The following is a 20190-nucleotide window of genomic DNA, read 5'->3' on the forward strand; positions in this document are numbered from 1 at the left end:
TTTTACCTGGTAGGAACCATCTAAATAATCAGATTATGATTCAGTCCTAAGAGTGCAATACTCCAATCTTCTGGCTGTCAAGTAAGTGAACCAGCTACCGTGTCGAATGTCAGGGGCTTCTCCTAACCGACAGCTGGGGTTCGATCCCGTAAGGGAAGCAGATCCTGTATCACATATTTTGATCTGTTCGCAACTGAGACATGTGGTGGATGTTTGCCGCCCAAACCCCGAGCGTACCTGGTAGGTTACCACCAAATAATCAGATTGAGTCAGAACCAGGAATGTAACACTCCAATCTTCACCGTGTCAAATAAGTGAAACAGCCGCTGTATTAACATTAGAGCTTCACCTCAGGCACTGACAGCTGAGGTTTGATCCTCATAAGGGTAAGCAAAGGGGGGGTATACCTGATGATCCCCATTTTGGGTGAAACACGTGTACGATGTACTTTTGTATTATTTGGCAGGTACATATCATATATATATTTTCCATAAGTCAACATAACTTTTGTGTGAAAAATTAAATGAATCAACTTTCTAGGTACCTGCGTGGAGGTTTGCATATTCTCCCATGTCTGTGTGGGTTTCCTCCCACAGTCCAAAGCATGGATTGGGGGTATTAATCCTAAATGCACCTAGTGTGTGCTTGGTGTGTGTGTGTGTGTGTGTGCACTCTGCGTGGGCTGGTGTCCTCCCCGGGGTTTGTTTCTCCTTGCCCTGTTGGCTGGGATTGGCTCCAGCAGACCCAGTAGTTAGGATATAGAGGTTGGATAATGGATGGATGGATGGAACTTTCTAGAAAAAAGAAACACATTGCTTTAAAAAGTGCAAATTGAATCCAGTTAGTAAATGATTTAATTGTACAGTTATAAAAGGGGAAAAAATAAATCGTTCATCTGACATAAATAGAAAGAGGTTCTAGGCCTCATAGTGTCGAAGTGCTTGGATCTGTTGGGGGCCTAAAACTGTCCCTGACTGCAGCTGGATTCAGTGCTCCTGCTCTTTAATTGTCATATTAAGATACCAGTAATGCCCAGCGATGACGGCAGTGAATACACTTGACTTTTTGTTTTTTCCCACTCTTTCTCTGACGTTTAACATTCGTTTGCTCAGAGGTTGTTGATGTGCTTGCTGCTTCCGACAGCTCTTCTTCTCACTCTAGGCCCTTCCCACTTCTTTGGGCCGGGATCTCTTTGAGTTAAAACATTAAGTTAGTGTTTGTGTTGCAATAACTTAACTCATTTTTCTTAATTTTTTTTAGCTGGCACTTAAGTCTTCAATCTCCTCAAAATGATTGGAAGATATGAAGAGGTAGGAGAGTAAGGTGGTAGGGACTGCCTGCCTGCCCGAGTTGATTCTACAAAAAATAAAATAAAAAAAAAAGAGAATACCTTGGAGGTCAATCATCACCCCAAAGCGGATAGTAGAAGCCGTAGTATATTTTACTAAATTTAGGTCAATGTTCAACGGTTTGAGGCTACAGATGGTTTAAAATCCTGGACAGACAAATGGACAGCCATGGTAGCATATTGTATATAAAAATAACGAAGGGGGCAAATTGCACAGAGAAAGGACAAATTACAGAATCAACAAAGAGAGTTAAGCATTAAAATTTGTAGCAAAAAATAGAACTATTTCTAAATGTCTTATACCGTCAAAGTCATGCTGCTGTGCTTTTCTGAATGTAGAATAAAGAGAAGAAGAAGAAAAAAAACACCAGCTCCTTACATGAGCTCCGTGTTATCAGGTGTGTCACTGATTATGATGCTGGAACTAAAACCACAGCCAAGGCACCAAAGGACCCAAAATTTAGAACCCTAGTTTAGGAAATTCATAGGGGCACAGTATGGAGCCAGATCAGGGTCATTGGACCGTATTAAAGCCATCACTGGGCAGCTGATTTCGGAGTGTTTATCTGCTGAAGCCCTGGGTGCTCGTATTTCTATCGGCTACTGTACAAACTAGGAAAAAGCCAAAAGTCTTTTGTTTGCAGTATTTAACTTTTTCAGTTTCTAAATTTTGCAAATATATCTTCCAAGGGCCTTTAACGCCTGCTACATGGAACTTGCACATTGACCTGGTGGAGGGAAGGCCATTGCATTAACACGAGTGAGCGTTTGGAGATGATGGGGCGAAGACTTCTGCACGAAATTTGACCGAGACATTGATTTGGCCTCCATTAACCCCAACAGCTGTATTGGCAAAATCTGGTCTTCTGTTTGTTAAAATGCTACTGCTATCTTGAACCAGTAGGTCCTCCAAATATCACCCTGGACTGCTGGGACTCCATGTGGTCCTCTTGAGGGAAATCAGCTGTTCTTGTCTGTAGCACTTAGCATTTAGTATTATAAACTCAATTAATTGCATTTCTTTAATAAAAGAAACAAGTATTTGGGGATGCGTGCTTCAAACTCAAACAAACTCCTTGGTTCCATACACAGATAGTATGTATATATTCTGCCCCTCCACCTCCCAGTAAGCCGTCTTCCCCCTTCGGACTGTGGCTCTCGGGCTATGGCCGGCAGCCCTTTTATGGATCCCGGAAGTACTTGGTCCCAAAGGCTTGGCCCGTTACTTCCGGTAAAATGGGCCCTTAGTCCCTACAGCACCCCTGGCAGCCGGGGAACCCGGCAGGGCTGAGTCAAGAACTCCGTTCCCATTTGGGGCCCCGTTCCCAGTGCCGCAACTCAGGGTGGCTGCCATCTGGGAGTCAGAGGAGATGATGGATCATGATGACCCCACTGCCTTCCATATTGAGGTGTAGCTGGGGAATCCTTAATGGACAGGCATTCTGACTGGTTGGAACAGGTGGCTTTGACTCAGGTCCTGCCCCTTGAACTGAACCAGCCCCAGTAACGCTCTTATGGGTGCTGAATTCACTAAGGTCAACTCCGAAACAGAAATATTTAAGGTGACCTGACCCTTAACCGGTGTCCACGTTTTATTCTTTTCCTCAGGTTTGAAGATATCTAGGTTGGTACATGGCGGCAGGACATCCTGGTTAGATGGCCAAAAAGGGCCTGCTCTTCAAAAGGGAGGATCTCAGACAGTCTAGTACAAGGCAAACTGAAGACAGCAGACTGTCTGAAATAAATAAGTGTTTTAAAGGAAATTCTTTTACTGTTTGACTTAGGTGGCACCGGTCATACCTACAATCCTCGTCACACGTACGACAGCCCCCATAACAAAAGACTCAAAACCAGTGAAGTGCTAGTAAACAGAGCCAAGATGCCCGAAATATAATAATCTCAAAAAAAAATCACAAGGCTTTTAGGTTGTATCGAATCTTTCAACCAGGAATGTATGGCAGCTGGAGTTTTTAACTTTGGCCTGGGGATGTCACACCTTACAAGTTGCCCTTGCCTAGCATTAGCTTGGCAAACATAGCAGGAAGGTTTCCAGCAGGCCATTCCCTTGAGAAAAACAATGGCACCACGCCATTCATATACATTTTTAAAAGTTGAAAACTTCACAGCGGCTCTGTTTAAACCCCCCAAAACAATGTTTAGGAATACTAAATGGACAGTGGTCGCTCCCTCTACTAGCTCCAGGGGCCTCTTGAACCCCGGGGCAAAATTCCAAGGGATGAGCCAGCGGAGAGGACCACAACACAAACATAGCAAGGGTGGAACAGTGCAGTGTTCTAAGCGTTCAAATAAATATGCAGTGCTCAGTCAATAAATAAATAATCAAAACAAGTCAGAATAAATGAGGTTAATACAGGGGAACGCCTTTCCATTCTGAGCCTGCACCTTCCAAAATGCATCTCTTCGCTCCCGGGTCTTCCGGAGAGCGCCATCCAACGGCCAAACCTTTTTCCCCAACCATGGTGTTTGGGGCCCAAGCCCTGCTCTGCTCACACAGGCGAGCACACCCTGAGCCAATGGTCCTCAAGGTGGGCCTCAGCCCCTCAGGCACGCCTAAAAACCTTCCTGGGGTTATGTCCTGTCGCCTGCTTCCTCCCATCTTACAGCAGCTCTTGTCCTCCTGCCTTTCTCTCTCTTCCTTTCATTTTCCCCCATCTTTGTGCCACTCCTTAAATGCCTCCGGGTCAAGCCTCATTGCACGGAAAGCCGGATGCAAATCAGACGACCACCACCACCCATGCAAGTCATCTCGTCTCAACTGCCTAAGCACCCGCTGCTCGCCCACCCCGGCTATTCAGTTTTTATTTAAAACAAGATAGTGAAATGTTAAGCCCTGACTACAGCTATACCACACAAGGAACCACTTTGAAAAATGAAAAATGAAAAGATCGTGTAATGTTCAGGAACTTGTTGAAATGCATTGTAGGTGATGAAGAAGGAGAAACTGAACTTGTTTTGAGTGGCCTATAATGGTGCAGTGGTCTTTAAAGTGTCCCTGGGGGTTAAGGAAATGTCTGCCATCTATGCTGAACTGATTGTGTGGCCTAACAGTTGACCTGGCGGTGCAAGCACTGTACCACCAGGCCTCCCTCAAATAAAATAAACAGAAATATCAAAACAGTACAATTTTCTGCAGACAGGAAGCAGGAGTTCACTGAGGCTTGGCCCCACAGGAATGAACAGCTGGCACTCGTCTCTCTCGAGCTGGAAATGTACAGTTTTGTTTGTCCCTATCCAACTGGCGCTACCAACAAAAAAGCACAACACTAAAGCACATGGATTCTCCATCCTCCTTGTTGGCATCAACTGCACAGCACTCTGGGTAAAATTATCAAATTCACATGTTACACACAAGTCTTATACAAAAGATACTAGTTTAAGACACAGATACAGACACATCTCCAGTTTCCTTCTGAATGTGCTTTGTGTTTAAATGTATTTTAAAGGTTTAACATTATATACTGTGGGGTCTGTCTCATCAACAATGTGACAGAAACTGCTAGACAGACAGCCATCATCGAGATACTGATTTTTCAGATCGGGGACCCTATAAAGTCGGAACCGGAGATTGAAATTTTTGACGAGATCTGACGCTTTGGCTCCTCCCAGTTAGTTATGGGATAATCCGCAATCTTGGATATAGATGGAATGTCAGTGCTTGAACCTTTACCTCGCTGTAACAGCTGCATCACGCATTGTGTGTCTCTTGTCGCTTAATCAAGTGATGCTACAAGAAAAGCTCCAAAATGCGATACCCATGAGAAACAAATGTGCACGGTTTAAATAAAATAAAATAAATGTCAAAGACACGAACTAATGCATACTTTCAAAACCCCCATTTGGAATCAAGATTCCAGGGTAGGCCCATCATTTACTGGGAGACACGGACTAAAATCTAGCTTGACTGAAAACTGAGCAGCTAACAACAGTGCAAATCTGATAGAAAGAGAACTGGAAATCTCCATTTTTCATTCATTTTATAAGGTAACCCTCCCTTCTACATAGGCATGGTGTGGTGTCCTCTAACATAAGGATTACAGCACATCTTGCGGATACCGCCATTTGTTCATTTCTTTGCACATCCTGGTCGTAATTTAACTTGAGGCCTAAGGCAACACCACCTTCTGTGCCCTGCTGTCACTTTACAAACACATCACAGCGAAGAGTTCAGATTGACTGAGGTTCAGGTGCAGGGCAGTTTAGAAAATGAATGACGGCTGATGGCTTCTATTTTTGTTTTCTAGGTACAAGGAAGGATTGAGCAATACCAAGCAAATCTTGCCAAACTTGACCTTGACCCTTCAGAAGCGACTGCATTGCTGTCAACGTCTGACCATTGTTTCATTCCGGTCTGCCAATTTGTGTGCCGAGCACTGGCAGCCATTCTGACCGAATCCAGAAAACAAGAAGGTGAACGCTCAGGACAACTGTTATGGATGGCACTGTCTATAAGACACACCACAGTAAGGAGACAATGACTGAGAGAGGCTAGGTGGCAGGTGGCAAGGCCTCTGTATATTTAGTGGTTTAATTACAATAGTCAGGATATGGGGTTTGTTTTTCCATCTGGATGCAAAATAGAAAGTTTTAAAGAGGAAATTGTGCCAGTGCACCAGCAGTGGTCATGCCACCTGAGTATCTGGGTTAAGAGGTAGAAAACCGCAATGAGATTTGTATTCAATAATAAGGACATAAAGGCTAATTATTTCACTTATCAATCTATCCATCTATCAGTACAATCCTATATCATGCAGTTTAAGGTCACTGAGTCTGAATAAAGCGTTGGATTTCAGCCTGCAGCTCTTACTACACGACAGCTCTGTATTCCTGCAGACAGAGCTGCCATAGCATTCTACCTGTTTTCTCCAAACAGACTTCCAAATCAAAGAGAGCCAGTGCCAAAGGTTTCACCTGCACTTCAGAGATTATGTTAAGCCATTTTCACCATCCCATGGTACTTTCAAGTCCAACGACTCTTTCCCTATTTCTCAATGCGAGTCCACCAGGTGACTTAACTATGTCCCTGTCACATTGGGAGTTGGCTGTGAAAGCTGACCTTTTGGGATTGCATGAGTTGTCCACAGTGCCACCCAGAGCCAAACTGGGGTCCTAAGTGGAACCTGCTTCTCTGCACCCCACCAGACCCCCAACCTGCCTCCCTGAATCCACTGCATTAGTATTTCTTATAGCAGCTGAGAGTTAAGCAAAGTGCACAGTTTATTGGCTAACTAAACAGATTACAATATGCCAGCTTTCAAGGCAACTCCGGCCTCATCTTGCCTGAAGAGAGTCCTCGAAAGCTTACATGTTGTAACTGTTTAGTTAAAAAAAGCGTCATTTGCATAACTTCTCATTGCATCCATAATGGCTAACAGATTTAACACTCTGCTACTACTTATAGCAGCTTTAATTTAAGCAATAAATATACTTGTAAAAATAAATAATAAATAAAGAAGTGCACATTACCAACTTAAAAAGTTATAGTTAATGTCTAATAAAAAGCTTTTCTCTATTATAAAAAAATCTTGGGGAGGCACACTGGGAGATGAGGCGTGATCTTCTCAGAAGACAATTTGAGACACTTTAACTTGCTCGAGCTCTTAAAACAATGACAAGCTGACAAGCAAACACGCAGCTCGCAGAGATGATCATATTGCATGCATTCAGCCACCCTAAGCCCCTCTTCACAACTGAGCAGCAGAGCACGAAGTGGCAAAAGGACAGAGGCTGTACAGACTTTAAAATGATCGACAGGCAGCGTGACAACAGCTGCCCACCCCTTCTGCGAGCAGCGTTATATGTCCTCTGAGAAGAGATTTAACCACCTGGGGCTGGAAATAAAGGACAAGTACTGTTATTACAACTTCACTCGAGACCAGGCAGTGAGCGATCATTTAAAACAAGTCCAGGACATCTAACCTAGCAGTTGTTGGATTGCTTTTGGAGACACGCATCATGTGCTCCCAGCTCTTAAAACAACGACATCGCGACAAGCGAGACAGGCAGCTCGCCAGCAGCAGAAAGACAGCAGATGATCCGATGGCATCTCCTTAGCGTCGTTCAGCTGCCCGCTCTTCTAAGCATAAGCAGTGTTATACGTCGTGCGGAAAGACATTTAACCACACCGGTCGGAAATAAAGGACAAGTATTGTTTTACAAAGTTTTAAATTAAAGTGAAAATAATGCATATGTAACAATTCCCGTGAAAATAACATAATCCTTTAAATTGTATACCGGTAAACCAAACACGGGGTGGCTAGCAAGCGAGGGAAACCCCTAATTTTTTAAATAATCAAAACTTGAATGTTTAGGGTTTCCTCAGTCTCTTTGTTGCACATCACAACAGCACACGTCTACATTTTTAGCAAGTCATCTACGAGGTCTTCACACGGCAGATCTGTCGAGGTCTGACTTGATGAGACTTATGATGAGGCTCTTGTGTCACAGAGGAGCCCAAGAATGTTGTGATGAGCTTCACGTTTGAAAGACTCTGCTGAGCAGATGCAACTGTAAATGGAAGAGTTGCTCTGCCTGCTGGGTAATCCATGGTTTGGACTTTAATGGCATTGACTGGCAAGATCTACTAATTGATTTGTTTCATTTATAAGTAAAGGCCTATGTAATAATAATCATAATAATAATAATAATAATAATAATAATGGTCCAGGGCATCAGTGTGCTGTTACTCTTTATTACCTGATATAAACCAACAGTATCACTTGTGACATGTGATAGAATGAGAATAAAACAACACTTTTAATACTACTACTAATAATAAAACACTAAACACTAACACTACTACTACCGACTGGGCCCTTGAGCAAGGCATTCACATGAAAATGCCACATGTGTGCTGTTCAATGGCTGACCAAAGGTCAATGAAATGACAATTTCCCTCTGGGATTAACAAAGTATATCAACCAATGTATAAATAAATAAATAAATAAAATACAAACTACTAATATTATACTGTATGTGCTTAAGGGTCAAAATTATGTTGAATATTTAGATTTTTAAAAAATGAGCATGTGACTGGATCACCTACACTTATGAATTTACCTAAACTTCACTTTGTCAGTCCAATGACTGCAGATAACAATAAGCATTAACTAAATCACATAATGTGGACCAATAAAATTAACCAATAGTGTAGGCTCATCTGAGCTGATTGCTGTTTTCGGATGTCCAAGTTGCTTGTGTCCTGCTTTTCCACACTTCATCTACTAACTGCCTAGTAAGCCAAACAGCCTGAGTGTGTTGAGGAATTTAAAATGTGTCCTCAGTGCAACAACACTCAGAGCACTTCATATGTTGACTAAGGTCAGCAGACTGACAATGTATGGAGGAACTGTAGCTTAATAAATGATCCTCAGCCATGTGTAAGCGGGCAGTGTCACACCAGATCATATCTGTTAAACACTCCATATTAACACTATACTACATAATGCTAGTGTTACTCTATTGCTACTCCAGTAAACCATTAGCTTTTGTGTAGTGGTAACTGATGTACGTTAGGCTATCAAGACTGTATGCTCCCCCTGATACACTAGGTGGCAGCACTCCTGGATCGATACACCCATGCAGATGCCTGTAGGGCATACTGGGTAGCCCTGCTGAGTGCCATGGGTTCTGCCAGGGGCTGCAGGAAGGACTATCCTTGACCCAGAAGTGCTTCCTTCAGGGCAATGTCCTAGCACTGGAAGTACTACTGGATCCAGGATAAAAGAGGTTGCCTCACCTAACTCATGAGAAGAGCAGGGTGTCATTCACCTGGAGAGGACTGGAGGAAGGAAGAGAAGAAAAGTGAAAAAGAAAGATTTATATTGGGTCACCTGTGTATGTTCAAAGGTATTGTGCTTATTAGAAAAAATCAGTATGAACCTCTGACTGTGTGGTCTACTTCTATGTATGTATGTTTGTCTTCTCATGAGTTAGGTGAGGCAGCCTCTTTATCCTGGATCAGTAGCACTTCCAGTGCTAGAACACTGCCCTGAAGGAAGCACTTCTGGGTCAGGGATAGTCCTTCCTGCAGCTCGCCCTGGCAGAACCCATGGCACTCAGACACACACACACACACATGTCATGGTACCTGTCAAAGGCAGGTAATCAAATAATTATAAAATATTTGCCCACTTGCCTTACATGTATGTTCAGCACCTTTCCTCTGTATTTGTGTGTGTCACATCTCCACCGTGTTCCCCTCCATGAAGCACATTCCCATAAAGCCTGCTTCTCATACTCTGTCATTATTTTTGTGGTGCTTTTCTGGGCTCTGTTTGGTTTACACTTTCCATCTTTGAAGGCAGTCGACTCTCTCAATTGTGCCTCCTATGTCGCTACTCCTCCTTGTATGTCTTACAATCACACAAACCAAACTGACCAATCAGATTACTCTGAGGGACTAGACCCACAGACCTTAGACAGCTTAATAAACAAATGCTGCGACTCTATACAGTGCCTTTTCACAGTGGAGCCTAACTCAAGCTGCTTTACATTTCCAGTATGGCTGTTCCTGCTATCTTTCAGTGTGGCCAGTGGCAGGTGAAGACCTATCCCTGCTGGGTCACCCAATGTCAATGGCACTGGAGTGATGCCTAGTATTTACAGTTACCATGTTATCCACTAGATGCCACACTCCTGATTACTAACACATCCTGATGTTTTCTCATATCTACCAATGTGTCAAATGATCTGAAGTAAAACCTGCTCAAGCTGTGGCTCTTAGCCTTTTTCCAGGTTGGCCTCCACTGACCATTAGGGTGTGGGTGTGAAAATTGGCTTGTCAATAATTTAAATGCTAAATTTCATTGATGATTAATGTATTCTGGACATATATTAGCATAAAGTGAATCACTGAATTTTCTAGCCGGCACTGGAATATCTCATTATATTGAATGATCCTTATGTTAACTACATCCAGTTTTCCTTCTCCAGGGTTTACTTTGAAACTAGAGGTACCCTAGATGCTTCATCTCCAAATGCTGATACACAGGTCATAAGCTGAAGATTTTCTCCAGATCCAAAGCTCTCATTAATAAGCAGATTTTATGAGGGCATTAAAGTTACTCACTTCATCCATTTCTGGCCTATGTCCTTTCTATCCTGCTGTGTCCCACACACTTTGTTTTATTTCCGTTTCTTTCTGATATTTAGGACCAGATTTTTGTCCCACAGGTTTGCCAAGCGCCTGCACAAGGTAGTAAGACGACTGGGCCCGACTGTGCGTCCGCTTTCTGCTCTCCAGCGGCAGTGCAAAGGGTGCCGCCATGGTGACTGCTGTGGCCTACAGGCTGGTGTCTAGCGCTGGCGATAGGCGAGACTCGCTCCCTTTAAGCTGAACCAACAGCAACTGCAAATGGTGAAGCAGAAGATGAATGTGGAACTTCAGTGTGGACTCAAAAAGGATACACATCACACTGCTTCAGTGAAGATGCTCCCATCGTACGTGCGGGGTACGCCTGATGGAACAGGTAATGCTGCCCCTGGACTTCCGTTTTGTCAGCTTAGCTTTGGTTATTTTAATGTATATTTTGTCTCACTGATTCTTGCAGAAAGGGGTAATTTTCTGGCTCTGGACCTTGGTGGAACCAACTTTCGTGTTCTGGTAGTCAAAATTCAGATGGCTTAAGGAAATCGCAGCGGATGTACAACAAGATCTATGCAATTCCTTTGGAGATCATGCAGGGCACAGGTGAAAGAGGTGGAGTCAAACACAACGGGAGATGAGCAAAGCCTGGATCTTTGCTATTCTATGAACTCCACCTTCACATCAAGCTGATATTTTGAATATTTCTGTCAGACATGACTCAGCTACAGTGCCTCAGCATTTCAGTTTCAATTGTATTTGCTGTATGGGACCATCAGGTGTAGAGCCAAACTAACGTGCTGTCTACCTGCCACCCTTTTAAGAAAATCTCCTTGAAGTACACCTGCCACCAACTTGTCTGTACAAATTTATAGGATTTTACACCATGAACTTACCTGGGGCCCCTTTGGTTTTAAATCAACACAGTGAGATAAGGGATCATCTCAGAAGCTGCCAACAAGGACCATTTCTTGTTTGTTCACCTAAGCGGGAGACAAGAGAGCAGCAGCAGATGTCACCAAAAAAGAAACAAAAATCTAATACTTGCAAAAAGTATTGACAGAGGGGTCTCAACTCCGGTCCTGGAGCTTCTACTGTGCCTGAAGGTTTTCATTCTAACCCTTCTCTTAATTAGAGACCAGATTTTGCTGCTAATTAACTTTTTGTTTTAATTTTATTTGGCCTGCTATTTAAGACCTCAGATCCTTATTGTTTCTTTTTTTCTTAATTAGCAGCCAAACAATTTGAGATACAAAGCAAGCCAACACATGGCGGGTATCCTGTTTCCCCCATATAATATATGGAAATGAAGAAAGGTGAAGGTCTCAGTCATGTTGATCTGCTCAGCTCCACAACACATTTTTAAGGGCGCTCTAAGAGAAAAGAAAACCAACAGTTTTGGAAATGTCTGCTGTAGCAGAATGAGAGCAAAAAAGCCATGGAATTAAATAACGAGTTTAATTAACAGAAAGAATCAGATTAAGAAAGTGATTGGAGTTTGAGGCCCTGACTTAGCTGGTCATCTGTTGGCTCACTTCACATCTCACTTTAGCTTGGGTGCCATTTAAGGAAAAATACGAAGAAATTTCCCAGAGGACTGAATATTAAAAAGACAAGTCAAGTAACATGAAGGGAAAAGAAGTTAATTGGCAGCCACAAATGGTGACTAATTAAGAAAAGGCAGCAGCCACAGTAGAGCTCCAGTACTGGAGTTGGAGACCCTGATTTAGAGGAATTACCAGGCAAATAAGAAGTCAAGAGAACAGAAGGTTTGGGGGTGAGCACTCGAGAAAATGAAGAACAACTGAAATACTGAAAGCAACTGAACGACTGAGTAGTGAATCCCTGAAGGTGTCTGCTTGTATTTTACCACACGATGCCAGGGGATGTTTGATGACTTTGTTCATTGGAAAAATGTAATAAATTTTAAATTGTTAGTGTTATTTTTTTAAAGGAATACTCCATCCAAAAATTATTTTTTATGTGTTACTTATTCCCTGTGGTTTTTAGTGATGGTAGAGGAGAATTTGTAATGTTGTGTTTTTATGGACAATACTGGGTGAGCAAAGATCTAAAATAACAGCAGTATCTAAGATGAGTGATTGGTAAAACAAAAAAGCAACAGCATAAAAATAAAAGAATTCATAAAGAGCAGGAAATGCAGCCAGAAATAAACGACTGCAGTGGTACAGACATATAATAAGGACGAGTGAAACAAGGTGGTCCAGAAAGGTGTTTGAAAGGAAGGATGAAGGAAAAGGAACAAGTGCAAGACCTAGAGGGGTAATGGAAGAAAACACCAAAGAAGTGGCCAGAAAGAGACCATGGAACAAGTGAAGATCCTGGAAAAGAAAAGAAAAATTAAAAGACCCCAACACCATAAAGTATAACGGGAGAAGATAAAGTAACTTCCGACTTTACTTCCTTAGAAGGCTGGCTTCCTTCAAGATCTGCAATAAGATGCTGCAGATGTTCTATCAGACAGTTGTGGTGAGCCCTCTTCACGTGGTGGTGTGCTGGGAGGCAGCATAAAGAAGAGGGACGCCCACGCCTGACAAACTGGTGAGGAAGGCAGGTTCTTTGTAGACACGGAGCTGGACAGTTTAACATCTTTGGTGGAGCGAGAGGCGCTGAGCAGGCTCCTGTCAATCATGGAGAATCCACTGTATCCACTGAACAGGATCATCTCCAGACAGAGGAGCAACTTCAGAGACAGACTGCCCTGACCGTCCTGCTCCACTGACATCTGAGGAGACCCCACACTGTCGACTTCTTCAGTTCCACCCTGGTGGTGGGGGCGCTTTAAACATTAACATTATACAAAGTTATTGTCTGTTTTACCTGCATTTTTATCACTCTTTAATTTAATATTGTTCTTTATCAGTATGCTGCTGCTGGATTATGTGAATTTCCTTGGGATTAATAAAGTATCTATCTATCTATCATCTATCTATCTATCTATCTCATCTATCTATCTATCTATCTATTTATATATTTCATGTGATCTATCTATCTATCTATCTATTATACAGTATAGTGCCTTATCTATCTATCTATCTATCTATCATATCTATCTATCTATCTATTATATATGCCTATCTATCTATCTATCTATTTATATATTTATGTGATCTATCTATCTATCTATCTATTATACAGTATAGTGCCTTATCTATCTATCTATCTATCTATCTATTGTAATAAGTGAGACTAGGACGGAAAGGTTTGGGGCAGCCACCCGTTATTACGGTTTCCCGCTGCAAAAGTCTTTGAGGCATATTTAAACAGTTGTTACACAACAGAGTCAAAACAGAACTGCCTGCCTAAGCCAAGGCAGTGAGCTTTATGCTCAGAGGCGGAAATGATGTCCCTCTGGGCCGGAACTAAGTTACATCATCCTTGGGGCCGGAACGAAGTGACCTCATTCTTGGGGCGGAACCGGAAGTGATGTGTCCTTCCTGGAAATGGCGGTTCCTGGTGGGATTTCCGGGTAAGACCTGCAGAGAACTCAGAAAGAGCGCCAGTGCACCCCGCTCCCTGGGCAGATGTATAAACAATTTTCCTAAGCCCTTCAGCTGCTTCCCATGCACACGGTGTGACAAGACTCCCTCAGCCCAGACCTGGGTCGGGCGACCTGCACCGAGAGGTCGTGGGCCGGGAGAGGGCATCGGCGCTGGCATGAAGAGACCCCTGTCGATGAACGAAGCGTGATACTTGTACTGCTGCAGGTCAAGAAACCACCTCGTGACCCGTGGATTCGACTCCCTGTGAAGGCCATCCACTTCAGAGGTGCATGATCCGTCCACCAGAGTGAACACGCACCCAAGAGGTAGTACCGCAGCTGAGTTACTGCCCATTTGATCGCCAGAGCTCTTTCTCCACCGCCGCACCTGGTCTCCCTGTCCAACAGTTTCCGGCTCAGGTACATAACGGGTGTTCAACACTCGCGACGCTTTGGCTCAACACGGCACCCAAGCCTGTGTCCAAGCGTCCGTCTGGAGGATAAAGGGAGAGAAGTTAGGGAGATCAAGATAGGTGCTGAAGTCAGAGCCCTTTTTAAGTCACTGAATGCAGCCTCCGCTATCAGACCATACCACGTATAGGGACTCTTTCTTTGTCAAGTCGGTCAAGGGCGCCGCTTCGAGAAGCGAGGCACAAACCGGCGGTAGTACCCGCCAAACCGAGAAAGGATTGGACTTGCCGCTGGTTTTGGGCGGGCCAGGCCATTATGGCTTGCAACTTGGAACACTGTGGCCTCACAGTACCCCGCCCACTAGGTAGCCCAAATATTTGGCTTCCTCAATCCAAAGAAACATTTCTTAGGGTTGATCGAGCCCCTCTCCCAGTGTCCGTAATACTGTGTGACCTGCTGTATGTGTTCCTTCCAGGTGCTGGAATAGATGACGCGTCATCCAGATAGGCAACAGAACGAGTTATGGGGCGAGCACTTTGTCCACCAGACGCTGAAAAGTCGCAGGCGCTGTAAACCGAATGGAAGGACCGATACTGCCAGTGTCCGCTAGGAGTGCTAAACGCGTTTTTTTCCTTTGCGGACTCCGTTAAAGGAACCTGCCAGTACCCCTTTGTCATGTCAAGTGTAGTCAAGAATTTGGCTGGTCCCAGTCTCTCGAGGAGGTCATCCACGCAGGCATGGGATAAGCATCGAATTTGGAAACTTGGTTAGCCGACGGAAGTCATTGCAAAACCTCCAACTGCGTCAGGCTTAGCAATCAAGACGATGGGACTGGACCAGGGACTACTACTTTCCTCGATTACTCCTAGTGCCAGCATTGCTTGATTTCAAGTTCCACTCTACTTCTTTGCCTCCGGAGTCTGTAGGGTCGCCACGGCCCGATCACCCCGGTCAGTCAATATGTCATGCAATCAGAGAGGTCCACCGGGTTTTCACTTACCACCTGGGACAGAGCGGATAGCTGCTTCCGAGCTCTTGTTTCTGCCTGGGGATAGCTGCTACCGAAATTAAGGGAACTTACTTCCGAAGAGAGCAGGGCTGTCCGGAGGAGGATCGGACCCTCTCCTTCCACGGTTTCAGCAGGTTCACATGATATATTCGCTCAGCTGGTCGGCGATTGGCTGTTTCACCAAATAGTCAACCAATCCCTTCCTTTCTTAATTTCGAGGGCCTAGCCAATGGCGAGCAGTTTAGAGTGAGAAGTTGGTACCAATACCATGACCTGATCCCCGGTTGGAACTCCCGGAGAGTCGTACCCACGGGTCATAAAGGGGCCTGTAGCGGATTCGCCTCTTCTATATGACTTTTAGAATCGGTCTTATTGCATCAAATCTACCGCGAATTGGGCATATATTCCAAAATATTAGTGGAGGGCTGTGCCTCCTTCCCAGCCCTCTTTTAAAATATCCAATAAACCCCGGGGTTTGTCTTCCTATAGTAATTCAAATGGAGAGAACCCCAGAGGCTTGAGGAACTTCCCGATATGCAAAGAGGACAAGGGGAGGAGTTGGTCCCAATCCCTCCCATCCTTGCTGACTACCTCAGTAGCATTTGCTTGAGAGTTTGATTAAATCTCTCCACTAGGCCATCGGTTTGAGGATGATACACGAGGTCTTTAAATGCTTTATTTTCAGTAACTTGGCAGTCTCCTTGAACGTTTCCGGGTAAAAGCGTCCTTGGTCCGTCAGGACTCTCTAGGAATGCCTACTCTTGAAAAAGACTCCTACTAGTTCCGTGCAATATTTTTTGTGGTAGCCGAGGCAACGGAACGGCTTCAGGGAATCGGGTAGCATAATCCACGAGACGAGTATATATTTATATCCTCGGGCTGAGGGTTCTAGGGGTCCTACTATGTCAACCCTCAATCCTATCAAAGGGAACATCAATAAGGGAAGGGAACCAGAGGACACGGTCCTCTAGGAATTTCGCTGATTGACATTCCGACAGGAAACGCATAGCCGTAACCTCCTCATTAATCCCCGCCAGAAAACGGAGCTTAATTCGCTCTAATGTTTTATCGGAGCCGAGATGGCCTCCAAGAAGGTGGGAGTGTGCTAACTCGCAAACCTGCGCCGTAGGTCCGCTGGGATTAGCAACAACTTCCGGACCTTCCCTCATGTTCAGCGACCGATACAACAAGTCATTATCAACGACAAAGTGAGGTCCCTGTGGCATGGGCAAATCGCGTTGGCCGTTAACGAGAACCACTGCATTCTTTATGTGTTTCAGAGAGTCGTCATTCCACTGTTCTCTCTTGAAAGAAGCCGGCGTCGCTCTAAACTGAAAGTGCAACTCAGAGAGCGGGTCCGTCTGACCTCAAGGGCGAGATTCCTCCCTCGCTGCCGGGCGCTAGTGGATGACGTAGTAGCTCAGGACGGTCCGGGAGTGTCTTCGCACTTCTTGGCCTACCGCCCCACTCCCTGTCGGCTGATTACACGGTGTGGAAGCAACTTGAGATGAATCGTTGTCATCTATAACGCAGGCCATAAGTTTTTCGGGGCACGCTTACTAAACTACCGCCGTTACTATCAGACCAGTCTCGCCCGAGGATTACGGGAAATGGAGGATCCGGATGCACCGCCACGGTAAGCTGTCGAAGGGTTCCTCCAAGACATATGTAACACCGGGCGGTATTGTACAAGCGGATATCTCCGTGTATACATTTTAGACTGGTCTTCTTTTTAAACCACTGTGCGGCAGAATAAACGGCGAGCAACGACAGACACGCTACGCCGGAATCGAACAGCCGGTGATCTTATGTCCATTAATAAGAAGCTCCCCGTCATGTTTATCCGCCAGGGATTGCTAGGGCACACAAACAACCCGCCATTGTTCCCTACGGTCCGCCTTGTTCCCCGACAGGTCGCAAGCCAGACGGCCCGGCGACTTCGGAGCAAGCTCTGGAATGCGTGGAAGGGACTGCTTTAGTGGGTCGTAGCTCCCGGGTAGTCCACAGAGCGGCTGTTCTGCCCTCCCAGGTTTCACAGCCGGCCTCTGGGATTGCAAGAGCTGCAGCAGCTCGTCCATAGAATGGAATTCGCCCCAGGCCGGCTGGGCAAATTCCTGGGTAGTATTTTCAGCAGCAGAAAACAGGCCACTTGCTGCACTATTTGTAAGGGGGTTAACTCGAATGGCCGTAGCCACTCACCCACCTGTTGCCAGAGAGCCATAGCCTGCTCTGACAGCCCTTTGCTTGGGTTAAACTCCCAGTTTATGATTTCCTTCACCTGCCGGCCTGGGGACAACCCATCGTTAACTGGGACCTTGGTCCCGATGGGCAGCTCGGCTTTCCTGCCAAGGAGAGCATACTGAGCCACTCGTGTGTGTTCCCCAGAAGCCAGCCCACGCCTGTGGGTCCCTCTCACGTTCTCCACGAGATGGGTGGTCCCCACGAGTTATGCTCATGGAGCAGAGCCTGCACCGCTCCTTCCTGACCCTCTGGCGCACTCCCCGCCTGAAACTCGCCCGTACTCACCCACCTGGTTCCGCAGATAGTTCGTGTCCCGGTTCATCGGGGACACCATCCTCCGACTACGCCACTGGAAATAAGTGGAGACCAGAGCGCGGAAGGTTTGGGGCAGCCACCCGTTTATTACGGTTTCCCGGCTGCAAAAGTCGTTGAGGCATTGCAATAGTAGTTTACACAACAGAGTCCAAAACAGAACTGCCTGCCTAAGCCAAGGCAGTGAGCTTTATAGCACAGAGGGCGGAATGATGTCGCCCTCTGGGCGGAACTGAAGTGACATCATCCTTGGGGCCGGAACCGGAAGTGACCTCATTCTTGGGGCCGGAACCGGAAGTGATGTGTCCTTCCTGGAAATGGCGGTTCCTGGTGGGATTTCCCGGGTAAGACCTGCAGAGAACTCAGAAAGAGCGTCAGTGCACCCCGCCCCCCCCTGGGCAGATGTATAAACAATATTTCCTAAGCCCTTCAGCTGCTTCCCATGCACACGTGTGTGACACTATCTATCTATCTATCTATTCTATCTATCTATTATATAGTGCCTTATCTATCTATCTATCTATCTATCTATCTATCTATCTATCTATCTATCTATCTATCTATCTATCTATCTATCTATCTATTATATAGTGCCTTATCTATCTATCTATCTATCTATCTATCTATCTCATCTATCTATCTATCTATCTATCATATCTATCTAAGAATATGGAGATAACATTTTCTGATAGAGTAGCCTCTAGAGACTAATGTTGGACCACACAAACTGTATAAACACATTCATTAAAAAATCTCATCACATACATCCAGTCGTATGCGCACAACAGGCAAAACGCAGGCATTTTGTGCAAAAATATTCTGAAATAAATACTACGGTGGTCCTGAAGGGCAGATCAAAAAACAACCAAGAGATTGAATCAAATGGGAAAATGCAAAAGCCAGAAAACAAAAAATTTTTAAATGCAATAAGAGGTCGAATATACAAAAAGAAATTGAAAAGGCAGTTATAAATCGGGCAGTGTAGCAGTGGTTAAGTCTTTGGACTTCAGACCCAGAGGTTGTGGGTTCAAATCCCCCACTGACACTGTGTGACCCTCAGCAAGACGCTTCAACTTGTCTGTACTCCACTTAGAAAACAAGAGCAATGGAGCCAATTGTATCATTAATGTTGCAAGTTGCTTTAACTAAAAGCATCAGCCAAATAAATAATTGCAAAGGGCCGCACACAAACAAGTGACAGTAAAGTCAACGCATGTTTTTATTGTTCTCGTGTCCACCACACCACTCAATGAAATGCTGGATTGAACCGTCGTGTTTGTTTGCCTTCTTCCTCATTTGTTTGGGCAGCTGTCTTTTATTTGCACTTCTATTTCTGATTTGTTTTAATTTTGTTTTACATTTTTCTGTTATTTTTTTTTGGGTTTTTATATTCAATTTTTGTTTTCATTTTATAGATTGTTTTTGCATTTTTTGACTTGCTTCTTGCTTTTTCTAGATTGTTTTCTGTGTTTTATGATCTGGGCACCTCAGGGCCACCAAAAAATTACACAGAAAATGAAAGTAGTCTTCAAACAGGTCCACGATTGCACTTTTGAATCAAAGGCCCACCCCTCCCCCTTTATTTATTGGTCAAGAGGTCTTCTTGTCCCAGAAGCTCCCAGCCTGCTCATCACTGTGTTGGGCCACAGATGGGTAGTTGTGTAGCTGAATCGGGGCTCACTGAAATGGTAAACTGGCCCAAACTGCTGTCACACATACAGTATGGCGTATCTTGGCACAACAGTGGAAGAAGCAGGTTGATGGCTGCCATATACTGTATACATCTACAGTGCCCAACTAGTCGTGGCTCAGAGTGTCCACATAGTGATGGATGGCACATCTGTCTTTTTCAAACGCTTGATTGCAGATTTCTTGTGTGTGTTGTGTGGTAAAGCAGACAATGCAGTTCATGAGGTGGTCCTGTGACATTTTCCAATGTATCTTTCACAGCTTTTGATCACATCGTCCAATGTATCTCAGACTCTTGGACTATATGGGAATGAAAAACACCCGGCTACCTCTTGGGTTTACATTTTTTCCTTGCCGACAGACTGGGATAGACAAGGTATGTGACTGGCAATAGTTACATCCAAATGGCAAACAATATTGGGGGTCGTTAAAAAATTCAATGCTTGACACTTAAAGTGACAATGATGGTTTATTATTCACATATTTTACTTATTTATTATGTTCTACTATACTGTTTTATCTAGTTTGCAATACCTATGACTTTGATTAACGAATGTTTTTTTTCAACTACTTGA

General features: G+C 44.5%; 1 pseudogene; it reads left to right on the plus strand.

Annotated features, from left to right (window-relative positions):
• The window catches only part of LOC120519611, a 32585-nt pseudogene extending 12594 nt beyond the window's left edge, over positions 1–19991 (plus strand).
• The last annotated feature ends 199 nt before the right edge of the window (positions 19992–20190 follow it).

The sequence above is a fragment of the Polypterus senegalus genome, unplaced genomic scaffold, assembly GCF_016835505.1.
Source record: "Polypterus senegalus isolate Bchr_013 unplaced genomic scaffold, ASM1683550v1 scaffold_608, whole genome shotgun sequence".
NCBI classification, from domain to species: domain Eukaryota; kingdom Metazoa; phylum Chordata; class Cladistia; order Polypteriformes; family Polypteridae; genus Polypterus; species Polypterus senegalus.